Raw genomic sequence first — 12,273 nt, forward strand, 5'->3', positions numbered from 1 at the left:
GCACCGAGGGTACCCTGCGTTCTGAGTGCAGACCTGTGCTCTTCTGCCTGCTCTCTTTCAAACACCAGTTCTCCACAACACTCCGTGCAGTGTGGGGTTAACCTGAAATATTGGACTGAACAATGTGACTCGTTACTCCTCCCATGTCAACAACATGGTGGGTAGCGGTGATTACAGAGTGGGGAAAATGTGGTGGTATAGACAGGCAGGACTGTTCTTCAATAAAAGTCTCTCTGTCAACTCACAAAAAAGACTCTGTGAAATGCATCTCTGCAAGTTTCTCCTCTGCAGCCGAGAAGCCTCTGATATAACATAGTCTGTCCTAATAATTCCATAGGCTGAAAAGGTACAAAATTAGAATTAGAGTCCTGCAAGGCCACTGAGTTAGATGCAAACATTTATTCCCCAAAACACATATTTTTTTGAGCACCAGCTTTATAGTGGGCATTGTGCCAAGCACTGAGATACTTGACTGCATGTTGTATTTTTTTTTTTTCAAAGAGGGCTACACCTCAGGTCTTTTACATGGACTTTCAACTAGGAGAGAAAAGAACTGTGTTACCGCAGAGAATGGTAGTTGGGGGCAAGTTCTTGGTTATGAATTGCAATGTCAACAAACTATTAGACTCAGAAGTAAGCATTTTTCTGACGTTGCCTAGAATCCTCTGTTAATGGGGAGCTGACAGGATGGGAAAGAATCTTACTTTCTACTCTCTCTGCCTCTTAGATAAATTACAAGTTGTACCTTTTTCTCTCTGTCTGTAGACCAAATATCATATAAATCACTCTGCTGTTTATTCTAGGTCTTATGTAAAGTATTCCTGTCCCCAAAAGTCTCACACACAATGTGGAAATTTTGGCAGCTTCATTACCAAAGGTCAGTGTTTCAGTTTAGTGCCCAAATGTCCCTGACAAACATCCAAAAATTTCTGGTTGAAGTCAGTAATTATTTACTCCCCTGTTACCAAGATCTGCTTGAGGACGAAGCAGAGAAAAGCAGAAAGTTAAAATTAAAAAAAAGTGTATCACTACTCTGTCTTCACCTGAGAATAATATTTTTTTCATACCACATGTGTAACAAAAATGCATAAATCCATTAGCAGTAGGAGGCATCCCCAAGGTCCAGAGACTCTGAGTGGAAATAACAGTTGGGTCCCTGGGCCACAGACTGTGCACACCCTAGCAGAGAGAGAAGGGTTTCTTTAACTTCCCTCCCATGTTCAGTCCTTTTCAGAGTTTGGGTTTGGCCACAGGATATAAGTCTGTAGGGCTATCCGCTGGAACACTTTGCCCCACTGCTGTAAAGGTTCTGTAGGAAAGTTGGAATTCTCATAGTGTACTTGGAAGATTGTCCTCCAGTACACATGGCGTCTGCTGGGATTCCACACTGTAGACCACGATATTCAATACGGCCTTGAGTCCTGGGTTGGGGTAGAACCAGACATTCAATCCTCAGGAAGAGGAAGTAATAAAATGTCCAGTAACTGGGAGGCAAGATATCTTTCTCTTCCACAAATGTGGTGACATTTAACCACGACATTTAGCAGATATATGCCAGGCTCTGGTCTAAGTGCTGGGGATACAAGAAGGAACATAATAGGAATGGCTTCCACCATGCCAGCTTAGAGGCCAGTGGAAAGCAGCAGGATGCAGTGATTTAGGGGAAAAGAGCATGCGCTTGGGAGTCAGGCTGAGGTTGAATCTGAGATAATTAGAACATTCCTTACTTTATCTGTAAAATGGAGATTATAATACCTCCTTCACAGGATGAAGATAAAATGAGATAAGGTATAGTAGTGAATCCAGAGCCTGGTGGATTTAAATGCCCCCAAATAGTAGCTGTTGTTACCATTGTTATAGTGTGGTTTACTGGGGCCCAGGACGCTGACACTTGAGCTCTGAGTACTGGCTGGTACCTCTGTGACAAGAATGCTTTGCTCCTGGGTGTGTGTCAGAGAGAAGCTGGTTATGCTAAATACTTTTCATTTTCTAGTTGTAATGGCTCACTTTCTTGCTTTATGTCTGAAGATTAGACATCTCTAATGAATATATAAGTGCTTTTCATGCTTCTTTCAGTTGAGTTACCATTTAAAAACTAATAACTGTTATTTATGTTTTTAATTTATTTTTTGTGACTTGATGGGGTTCTTTCTGGCGAAGCAGAACTTACTTCATTCATTTATTGGACACTGGGAGAGCTCTTCATCGGCACCAGGCAGAACGTGTGTTGAGGAGAAAACTGGGGGTAGATGTAAGGATGATTTAAGATAGTTTCTGTTCTGTGGAGTTAAATAGTCTAGAGGCAGAAAGAGACAGATAAATAGATAACAAAAGTGTATTTAATAAGGGCCAGGAGAGGCATGTAGAGTGCTCTCCAAGAGAGTCTGTAAAAGGGAGTTAACTTTGCGCACTTTGAGGGATGAGGGTGGGATGGAGGCAGTTAAAGCAGAAATGATGGCTAAGTCAGGTGAGGAAGTGGGGAAGGAAGGAATTTGAAGGTAAAGGAAATAGCACATAAAGAGGTAATAACCTTGTATTTTTTTCAGTGAGTTGCAAGAAATGTATATCATTGGATAGGTAGGAGTGAATTAGACTGGGAGCGAGGCTGATATTTGGCTAAAAAGATGGTCCTATGTATAGGCTGAACATGGAACCAGACAGATTGTGGCTGAGGACACTGGGTTTCCCTGATCAGGAATAGTATCATTGTTTCTCTCTTTCTGCAGAGATAGGAGAAAGCATCTAAATAAAAGAGCTTCAAACAGGACACGCTAAGACTGCAAATGGTGTACCCTGAAAGAGTACCCCTCCACTGCAGAGGCAATAGTAGAGTAGCTTCTGCTCTTCAAAATGCACCATTAAGAAATGAATAGGCTTACTTTTAGAAATAAAGTATTTCCATTCTTAAAAAAAATAGAGAGAAATGAATAGGCAAGCCACAGAATGGGAGAAAATATTTGCAGCACATGAGTCTACAAAGGACTTGTATCTAGAATATACAAAGAATTCTTATAGCGCAATAATAAGATAAACAACCCAGTAAAAAAGTGGGTATGGTATTTGAATAGATACTTCACAAACTAAGATATATGAATAGCTAATAATTGCATGAAAAAATGGTTAACATTATTAGTCATCAGGCAAGTGTAAATTAAAACTACAATGAGAATCCATTATACATTGGAGTAAGTGGAACTCTAAAATGTTACTAGTAACATCATACAGCATCATACAGATATCTTGAAAAGCAGTTTGACAGTTGCTTCTAAAGTTCAATATACGTATACTTATAACAGACTCAGCAAACTTATGCCTAGGTATTTACTCAATAGAATGAAAACACATATTCACAAAAAGACTTGTACACAGATGTTCGGAGAAACTTTATTCATAATGGTCTAAAACTGGAAACAACCCTAATGCCTATCAACAGATGAATATATAAATAAATGGTTGTTTATCCTTAATACACATTATTATTTAGCAATAAAAAGGAAACTACAGATGTACACAACAACCTGGATGAATCGCAAAACATCAAAAATGAAAGAAGTCAGAAGCAAAATATTGTGTGATTCTATTTTCGTGGAATTCTGGACAGATAGAACTAATCTATATCGACAGAAAGCAAATCAATGAGTGAAATGGCTGGTTAGGGGAGAGTGACTGCAAAGGAGCATGAAGAGATGAAAATGTTCTGTATGTGTTTTGATTGTGGTAGTTGTGGTTATATGAGTATATGTATTTGTTAAAAAGTCATTGAAAGGTAGACTTAAAATGGGTGTACTTTGTTGTATTAAATTATGTCTCAATCTAAAAAGTTTCTAGCAGTCTCTGCAAGTTTAAAGTACTCTCTTTCATGTTACCTGAGTCCTTTTTGGATCAATATTCAACCAGATCCAAGGTTAATAGGGTTGTTTCTACCCTCTATTGTGTTTATTCCTTCTTCTCCTTATTACTGTCTGGTTTAGGGGAGAATTCATGTGTCTTCATTGTAGTGGTGGGAGAGATGGTTGGCATGGAGGTCCCTGAGTTCTCACTGGTTTGAGCAAAGTCTTCCCTAGTATTGGTCACTGGGCATTCTGCTGGTGAAACTCATCTTGCTGGTACTGGCTTCTGTCCTCATTGTGTACCGTGCTGACATGTCTGCTGCTGGTGGAACTTATGGTTTGTACTTTCTGTATGTCCAGGACCTGGGGGAAGTCCCTCCCTTTCTTGTTGCAATTCTTGACAGTCAGCCATGATTTCCATTTCACTCAGGATATTTGCCATGGAATCACTTTCCCTTTTGACATAGCCTTGCCTCTTATCTCTTACCGTGTTCCCCCCAAAATAAGACCTAGCTGTACCATTAGCTCTAAGGCGTCTTTTGGAGCAAAAATTAGTATAAGACACAGTCTTTTATATTATATTATATTATATTATATTATATTATATTATATTATATTACACCCGGTCTTATCTTATAGTAAAATAAGACTGGGCTGTATATTAATTTTAGCTCCAAAAGACGCATTAGAGCTGATTGTCTGGCTAAGTCTTATTTTTGGGGAAACGTGGTAGAAAGGGCCACTGAGAGAAACTGGCTTACCAACAATGAGCAATAAATACACCTGGAGATATTTCAAAAATATCTGTAGTAAAGGAATATTTTAGAAATGCCAAAAATGAGAGAGAGAGGGAGAGAGGCAAATTTCATGATTCTTAAATAAAAACAAAGAGGACTTGCCTCCTTTATCAAAGAAGTGTTAGGTAATAAAACGTAAAGCCAGCCAGAGTCTCCTGAGTGTGCCTAGTCTACCAGGTGACTTACGTATTGGGAAAGAGATGCTTAATAATCAGCCCCCTGGTATAAAGGATAGATGCCAATAACTCCATGCCCTGGTTTTATAGATTAGGAAATAATTGTGGAGAGGAAGTGATTTGCACAGGGTCATCCAACTAACTAGCGTAACCTGGGCCCAGTGGTCTTGATTCTCACTCTTGGTACCTTTCTGCCACACACCTTTATCTCTTGTGTGGTTGCAAACCAATTTATAAAGTAAGGGTACCACTAAAGGTTAAGGCACTGGAAATAGATGGGATTGAGGAAGTTGGAAAGACGGTGTTGGAAGCCTACGAAAACAAGTCATTCCAGGACCACTGTTGCCTTTACTCTAGCTGCATACTGACTGCACGAAACGTGTAGGTTTTCTACTGATAGAAGGGACCACTTCAGAAAACTTGACTGAGGGCGAGTGAAAGACTTGCCCCACAAACGGAGTGCTTTACAGGAGAGATGTTGACTTTTACCAAAAAGTCTTTGCAAATGATTGGATTTTTGAAAGCAAGGAAGATACATTGAAGTTGAGGCTATATCCCAACTTGTATTGTTAAGGAGTAATCTTAGAGGAACATTATAATACAGCGCCTCTTTTGTTTCAGAAGAAGTTTCCTGAAACCACAGTGAAATGCAGAATTCAATTGTATTTTAGTGGTGGGATGTCAAAATCAAATAAACTGGAGGATTAGTAAAAGGAAGAATTGCATGATGGTAACATGCTTGCTTTGCTTATAGTTTTAGGTATACCATCAACTTAAAGACTTGTCTATTATACTTGTGTAATATCAAGTGGGTTAATTTTCCACAAGAATGCTCAGGCTGTTATTCTAAGGAAACTGCAGGCTTCTGCAAAGTCTCTAGGAAACGAGGTTAGTCTGTCTACGAAATTCAGAAACATTTCTTCATGTAAATCTTTAAACGACTTGTTTTGAAAGAAATTCATAGGAGTTGTTTTGTGAGCATTGGTACCCCTGCGGTAACCTTGTGGGCGTCCTTCTCTTCCTTTCGTCATGGTCAGTCACAGGACTGGGTGCTTAAGCTTTACCCTTCCTTGGATGGCTTGTTGACAGAAATGCCCAATAACAATTTTGAAATCTGAAGGGCAGATGGACAAGTGCACTGTCCAGAACTGACCAGAGCCACCCATTCCATTTGGATTCAGATACAGTGATGTCATGCGGGTCCCATCACTTCTCTGAGCTTCAGCTTCGCCATCGTGAAAGGGAGAAAATAGTGCTTGTCTCTGAGGCTTGTGAGGCTCCAGGGCAACTCTTCAGGAGCAATGATTAAAAATACTATTGCCGCTCTTTTCCTCCCTGGCTACGTGAGGGTCGGCCGCCATTGTGAATGACAAAGTGACTCTCTGGACCAGGAAGTTCATGACCAATCGACTACTTCAAATGGTGATCGATGTCCTTCGTCCTGGGAAGGCAACCGTACCTAAGACAGAAATTCGGGAAAAACTAGCCAAAATGTACAAGACCACACCAGATGTCATCTTTGTGTTTGGATTCAGAGCCCATTCTGGTGGTGGCACCAACTGGCTTTGGCATGATTTATGACTCCTTGGGTTACACAAAGCAAAAGGAACCCAAACAAAGCCTTGCAAGACATGGCCTCTGTGAGAAGAAAAAGACCTCAAGAAAAACAGTGCAAGGGACGCAAAAACAGAATGAAGGAAGTTAGGAGGACTGCAAAAGCCAATGTTGGTACTGGCAAGAAGAAGGAGTACAGGTTTGTCAGTGGCTTTATCTGTGGCGACTGAGCAGATTTTTCATGAGCGCACGAATAAACTAAGAACTTAGAAAAACTACGATTGCATGCCAATGTTCTCAGAGCCGTTATTTCTCCCTGCCCTGTGATCCTGTGAGGCTGTCCCTTGTCCTGTGGCTTTCCCCAGGTTGACTCTAACTTACAACAGACCTTTGCTCGTTATGTTGTCACTACAGCTGTACTCGGGAGTGTTACATTTTTGGACTTACACGCCATTGAGTTTTTTGAGAGGTCCTCACCAATCAGTTCTTATAAAATGTGGGAACGCCAAAGAGAGGTCGCTCCACTAAAACAAATGAAAATGGAATTATCTGGGGATCGCAGAGGCAAAGGAAAAATTAATGAGACTCAACATTTTTGTAAAGAACACATTTTATTGTGCCAGGGGCTTTGAATACAGTGTGTCCTCTACGGAATAATCACCTACTTTTCATTGTGTACTATCAATAAATGGTATGGTTAGTTTCAATCCATGAGAAACTATTTTTGTGCTCATGTTTATACTATAGGAGTAGAACTGAAGTATCTACTTAAGAAAATTATATATAAAATGGGATTGAATGCAATTTTGAAAATGAATCATAATTATACCAGCCCAGTTATATTCCTTTTTGCTATTATTTGTGACAGTGACAAGGACAGAACCTTTACATAAGTTTTACACAGCTTCTCTTACAAGACACACACAATTTTAGAGACTTTTTTTCGCTTTAACATGGCATCATAAATGTTTTCCCATATTATAATATTATCTTCTTGTTTATAATTTTAAACAGTTGTATACTATTCCATTTATTTAATATAGCACTAACTCTCTAAACACTTCCCAGTTGTTGAGCACTTAGATGTTTCTGTTTTATATATTATTCATAACGCAGCTGTTATTTTTTTGCCTATAGTGTTGAACTTCTTTTAAATTGTTTCCTTAGGATAGCTTCTCAGAAATGAGATTATTGTTCAAAAAATATGAATAACTTCCAGTTCTTGATCCATCGCACTCTATTGTTTTCCAAAGGGCTGTTGCACAATACTAGGGCTTCAGCATTCTTTACAGCACTGGGCAGCACTAACGGAGAGGATGGTTTCATATCGGACATTTATGGGTAGGTAGGTGGCTTTAGAGTCTTAAGTTGGAAAATAGCTTAACCTTGGGGATTATTTTAATGGAAAAACCTATGAAGGGGCTATGACTATACCAAGGCAGAGGTATCCAAGCTTTGGCTTTTTTACTTGTACAATTGATTCTGTCACTTCATGACACTTGGCATCTAATTGTGTCCAATTGATGAGTAACTCTGTTGTGTGTGTTTGTATGCAGATAGCGGTAGAATCTCAATTGCTAGTCCTGTTGAAATCATGCGACAGAGTGCTAGATATAAACCATACCATAAATGTGAGTCATGTGTGGCTGTACAAGAAACTGATAGCAACATAGTATAGGCAGAAATTGAAAACCTTATTGCTTCCAGGGGCCCAGCAGGTGTTGTCCGTGAGTGAAACGGCCCAAGGGCTGGACAATACAGGATGCCAGGGTCAGGATGACGTGGGGAGTACAGGCCTAACCAAACGAAGGTATTGCTACTTGGCTCTAGCCCATGGCTGCCACAAAGGAACAGCAGCCCAGTATCTTTAGTGCTTTCAATTCTTCAAGAGAATTTGGAATTCTGGATTTTTAGGTGTCTGAGAGCTCCAAAGTCTTAAATGCTGATTATCTCCTGCCCTGTCCTCCCAAATATTGGCATTTTATTCTGCAGATCAATGCATCACATCTCCCGAAAATAGGGGTTTGCACACTTTCTCTGAAAAAGGCCAGACAGTAAATACTTTAGGTATGGCTAGCCGTCCATTCTGTTACAACTACTCAGTTGCTATTTTACATGAAAGCAGTCAAAGACAAAATGCAAATAAATGAGCGTGGGTGTGTTCCAACAAAATTTTATTTACTAAAAGAGGCAGCAGGCCAGATTTGCTTAAGGGCTGTAGTTTGATGACCCCTGCCCAATAAGATGACAAAATGCCTTATTAAAAAAGTGAGAAGCTAGCTAAGTTGCTAGCTCACTGTATAGATATTTAAATTCTTTCTTAGTTCTTTGGCTTTACTTCATTTGTCATAGAATGTTTACTGTATATACTTTAAGTTACTCTGAGGTTGCAGTGGTGTGCTAGTAAATGTTTAACAACTGTTTTTTTCAGAGGATATAAAAAGCTGTATGTGTAGTTTTCCAGTGTATGATTTCTGTGGAATAGACACTCCCACCATGGCCAATTTCAAGCCATCAATATAATGTCACTAACATGGCATGGGAATGAGATGCAGTAAACAGTTGGATCCAGCACACCACTGTCTGAAGACATGTATCCAGTTGGTTTCTTTTGGCAGACATAACAGAAATAGCAACTAGTTCCAACAATAAGTAAAATGTATTACCTAACAAGCTAAATAGGGTGGCTCCAAAATTGATTAATTCAGTGGCTCAGTGACATCCTTAAGGTCCCAGGTTCTTTTCGTCTTTCTGCTGTGCTGTCCTTGGCTTATTGACTGTCCTCAGGCTTTCTTCATGGTTAGGAGGTGGATGCCATAGTTCTGGGTATTATATCCAGATTCAAAATGTCTTCAGAAGGAAGAGGGTCTTCTTTCCTGTGTGTTTTCTTAAGAGCAAGGAAACCTTTCCCAAAGGACGTCCCTCATAGCTCACTGGCTAGAATTACTTCATATCCTATCCCTAATCACTCACTGACAAGGGAAAGGGAAACTAATCAAAACCCATTCTGTGAAACAATAGATTGTGCCGGGCTTTCAGAAAGAGAGCCAGAAAGAGAGCAGATAGAGCAGATACCTGAACAAAACCCGGGTTATGGTAGAATGGTGGAAGGCGTGAACTATGGATTTGGGGTAGGCAACTAGCTCTGTCTGCTGTAGTAGGAGGTATATATTAAGGCAAAGATACAAGTATGGTAGATCTATTAAATGAATTTTTCTTTTAGTGTTTAATTCTGGGGAAGAAAGTAGTTGACTATTAAAAGTACTGACCCATATGGAGTAATAAGTTGGTCCAGTTTTATTTTCTTGCACATATGTGTCCAGTTTTCCCAGCACCATTTATTGAATAGACTGTCTTTACCTTAGTGTATATTCTTGCTTCCTTTGTCATAGATTAAATGACCATATAGGCATGGATTTATTTCTGGGCTCTCTATTCTGTTCCATTGATCTATGTGTTTGTTTTTATGCCAATACCATGCTGTTTTGGTTACCATGGCCTTGTAGTGTACTTTGATATCACGTATCTTGATGCCTCCAGTTTCGTTCTTCTTTTTCAAGATTGTCGTGGCTATTCAGGGTCTTTTATCGTTCCATATAAATTTTAGGATGATTTGTTCTAGTTCTGTGGAAATATGTCATTGGTATTTTGATAGGAATTGTGATTGGATAAACATATTGTAGTACATATATACAATGCAACATTACTATGCCACACACAAAAAAAATGAAATCTTGTCATTTGCAACAGCATGGATAAACAGAGAGTATTACGCTAAGTGAAATAAGTCAGACAGAGAAAGGTAAACACCATATTAGCTCACTTATATGTGGAATCTAAAGAACAAAATAAATGAACAAACAAAACAGAAACAGAGAACAAACTGATGGTTGCTAGATGGGAGGGAGGCTGGGTGGCTGGGTGAGAAAAGTGACAGGATTAAGTACAAATTGGTAGTTACAAAAGACTCATGATGATATAAAGTACAGCATAGGGAATATAGTCAATAATATTGTAATAACTATGTATAGTGTCAGATGGGTACTAGACTTATCGAGGGGATCACTTCATAAATTATATAAATGTCTAACCACTATGCTGGACACCTGAAACTAATATAAAATGATATTGAATGTCAATTATAATTTAAAAAATAGTCATGGGGATATATAGTACAGCATAGGGAATATAGTCAAAAATATTCTAATAACTATACAGTGTCAGATGGGTAATAAACTTACTGGTATTATTACTTTGTGTGGTATATATGGAAATGTCTAATTACTATGTTGTTTTGTACCCTTGAAACTAGTGTTTTTAAAAAAGTATTTCCCCATGACACAAAGTTAAGTTTTAGAGAGACTTGTCCTGAAGCTCTAGCATATTGGAGATTCCTTTGGAAGGTTGGTTTTGCTTGGAAATCAGATAATTCCATGACTGATCAAGTCAGTGACCTACAGGCATATCTCAGGGAAAATACCAATGGTACCATTTAAAGGACTGCATTTCTAGCTGCATCATGCTGCAGTTCATGCCATCCTACTGGTGTGTCATCAGCAAGAATTACAGGTGTCTGATTAGACAAAAATGTGTATAAATTTATGACAAGGAATAAGGAAATGCAGTGGAAGCGGTTAGGAAAAGTGACTTTACAATAAGACAAAGATTCATATCCTTTTACTGCTGCTGGGTAGTGTTAATAGTAATTGGACGAATTACTTGATCTCTTTAGCCTGAGTTTCTATATCTATAAAATGGGGACACTAATGTCTACCTCTGGTTATTGTCAGGGTTCACTGAGATACAGCCTACAAGGCCGCTTACTGGCAGTGTGGCCTGTGGCTAGCTCTCTGCAAAAGGTAGCTCTGTATTATTTTCACTTAGCCTGGATACCAGTATTTTTACTCTTACTCAGTACTTAGGCCAGTGATTAGCAATATTATCATTTGACATAATAATTTTGATTTTCTTTAAATCAGTAGGCTTAATATTTATACCAATACTGCTCTTCTGATACTTTTGATAGATTTATGCTCTTCAGTAGTTCACTCCATCTTTGTCAGTCTCCCCACATTCACATGATGTCTAATAAGATGAAGAGGCAGGCCCACGTCGTGGCCACGGAATCCACCGTGACCGGAAATAGTGCCTAACACGTATTAAACACTCAGTAAGTGTTGGTAGTTGAATGAATTAATCTTCCTAATGTTTTTCTACCCCTGAGTTCAGGTTTTACCTGTTGGTTTTATTTATTAATGCTTAGATGTATAGAAATGTTAAATTTTAATTTAGACAAATCAACAAAATTTTCTCTTGGTTTGTTACATTACATCTCAGGAGTCCTTCTTCTCTCTAGAGAGCAGATATTTGCCTATACTTTCACCTAGATTTTTGATGATTTCTTTTTTTCACATTTAACTCTGATCTATCTACAAGGTCAAGAGCTGAATGGAGAATTGTAATATAATGTAGGGAGTGATCCTTTATTCTCCCTCAATCTTTGCTACCTTATTTAGTTATATTGAATTATTATGTGCTAGCTTCTGTGCTCTCTTTTCTGTTTTGTCATTCTCTTTTTGCTTCAATTACACACTTTAAAAATTATAGCATTCTTAGTCAGAAAGGCCAAAGAAGTTACTCTCAGATTCATTCAGTATGATGTTAGGACACAGTATAGGCCGTTGTAGCAGAGAGACTCCAAAATACAGAGGCTCAAATGAAATTGAAGCTTGTTCTATCTTTCCTGTTACAGTGAGAGGTATGTGAGGTCCAGAGCTGGAGAAGCAGACCTTCTCCAGAGTCTTTGGGGACTGGGACTCAGTCTCTCTCTATCCTGTAGTTGTGCCAGCCCCTCCCTCGGGCAATGTCCTGGTCTGTGTGGTTGAAACTATGTGGTCTCATCTCCAAATCCATGTT

At 39.0% G+C, this 12,273-nt stretch overlaps 1 protein-coding gene across 8 annotated transcripts in view; it reads left to right on the plus strand.

The window, feature by feature from the left end:
• SLC16A12 (solute carrier family 16 member 12) overlaps window positions 1–12,273 on the plus strand; it is a 184,963-nt gene that overhangs the window by 56,618 nt on the left and 116,072 nt on the right. The window contains exon 1 of one of the 8 annotated variants that reach the window (XM_074339408.1): window positions 856–877. The exons of the other annotated variants lie outside the window; for them this stretch is intronic. The gene's annotated coding sequence lies outside the window, so the exon portion shown is untranslated. Of the gene's footprint in view, window positions 1–855; window positions 878–12,273 lie in introns of those variants that run through there. 8 annotated transcript variants of the gene reach the window in all.

Source organism: Rhinolophus sinicus, linkage group LG07 (genome assembly GCF_036562045.2).
Source record: "Rhinolophus sinicus isolate RSC01 linkage group LG07, ASM3656204v1, whole genome shotgun sequence".
Classification (NCBI taxonomy): Eukaryota; Metazoa; Chordata; class Mammalia; order Chiroptera; family Rhinolophidae; genus Rhinolophus; species Rhinolophus sinicus.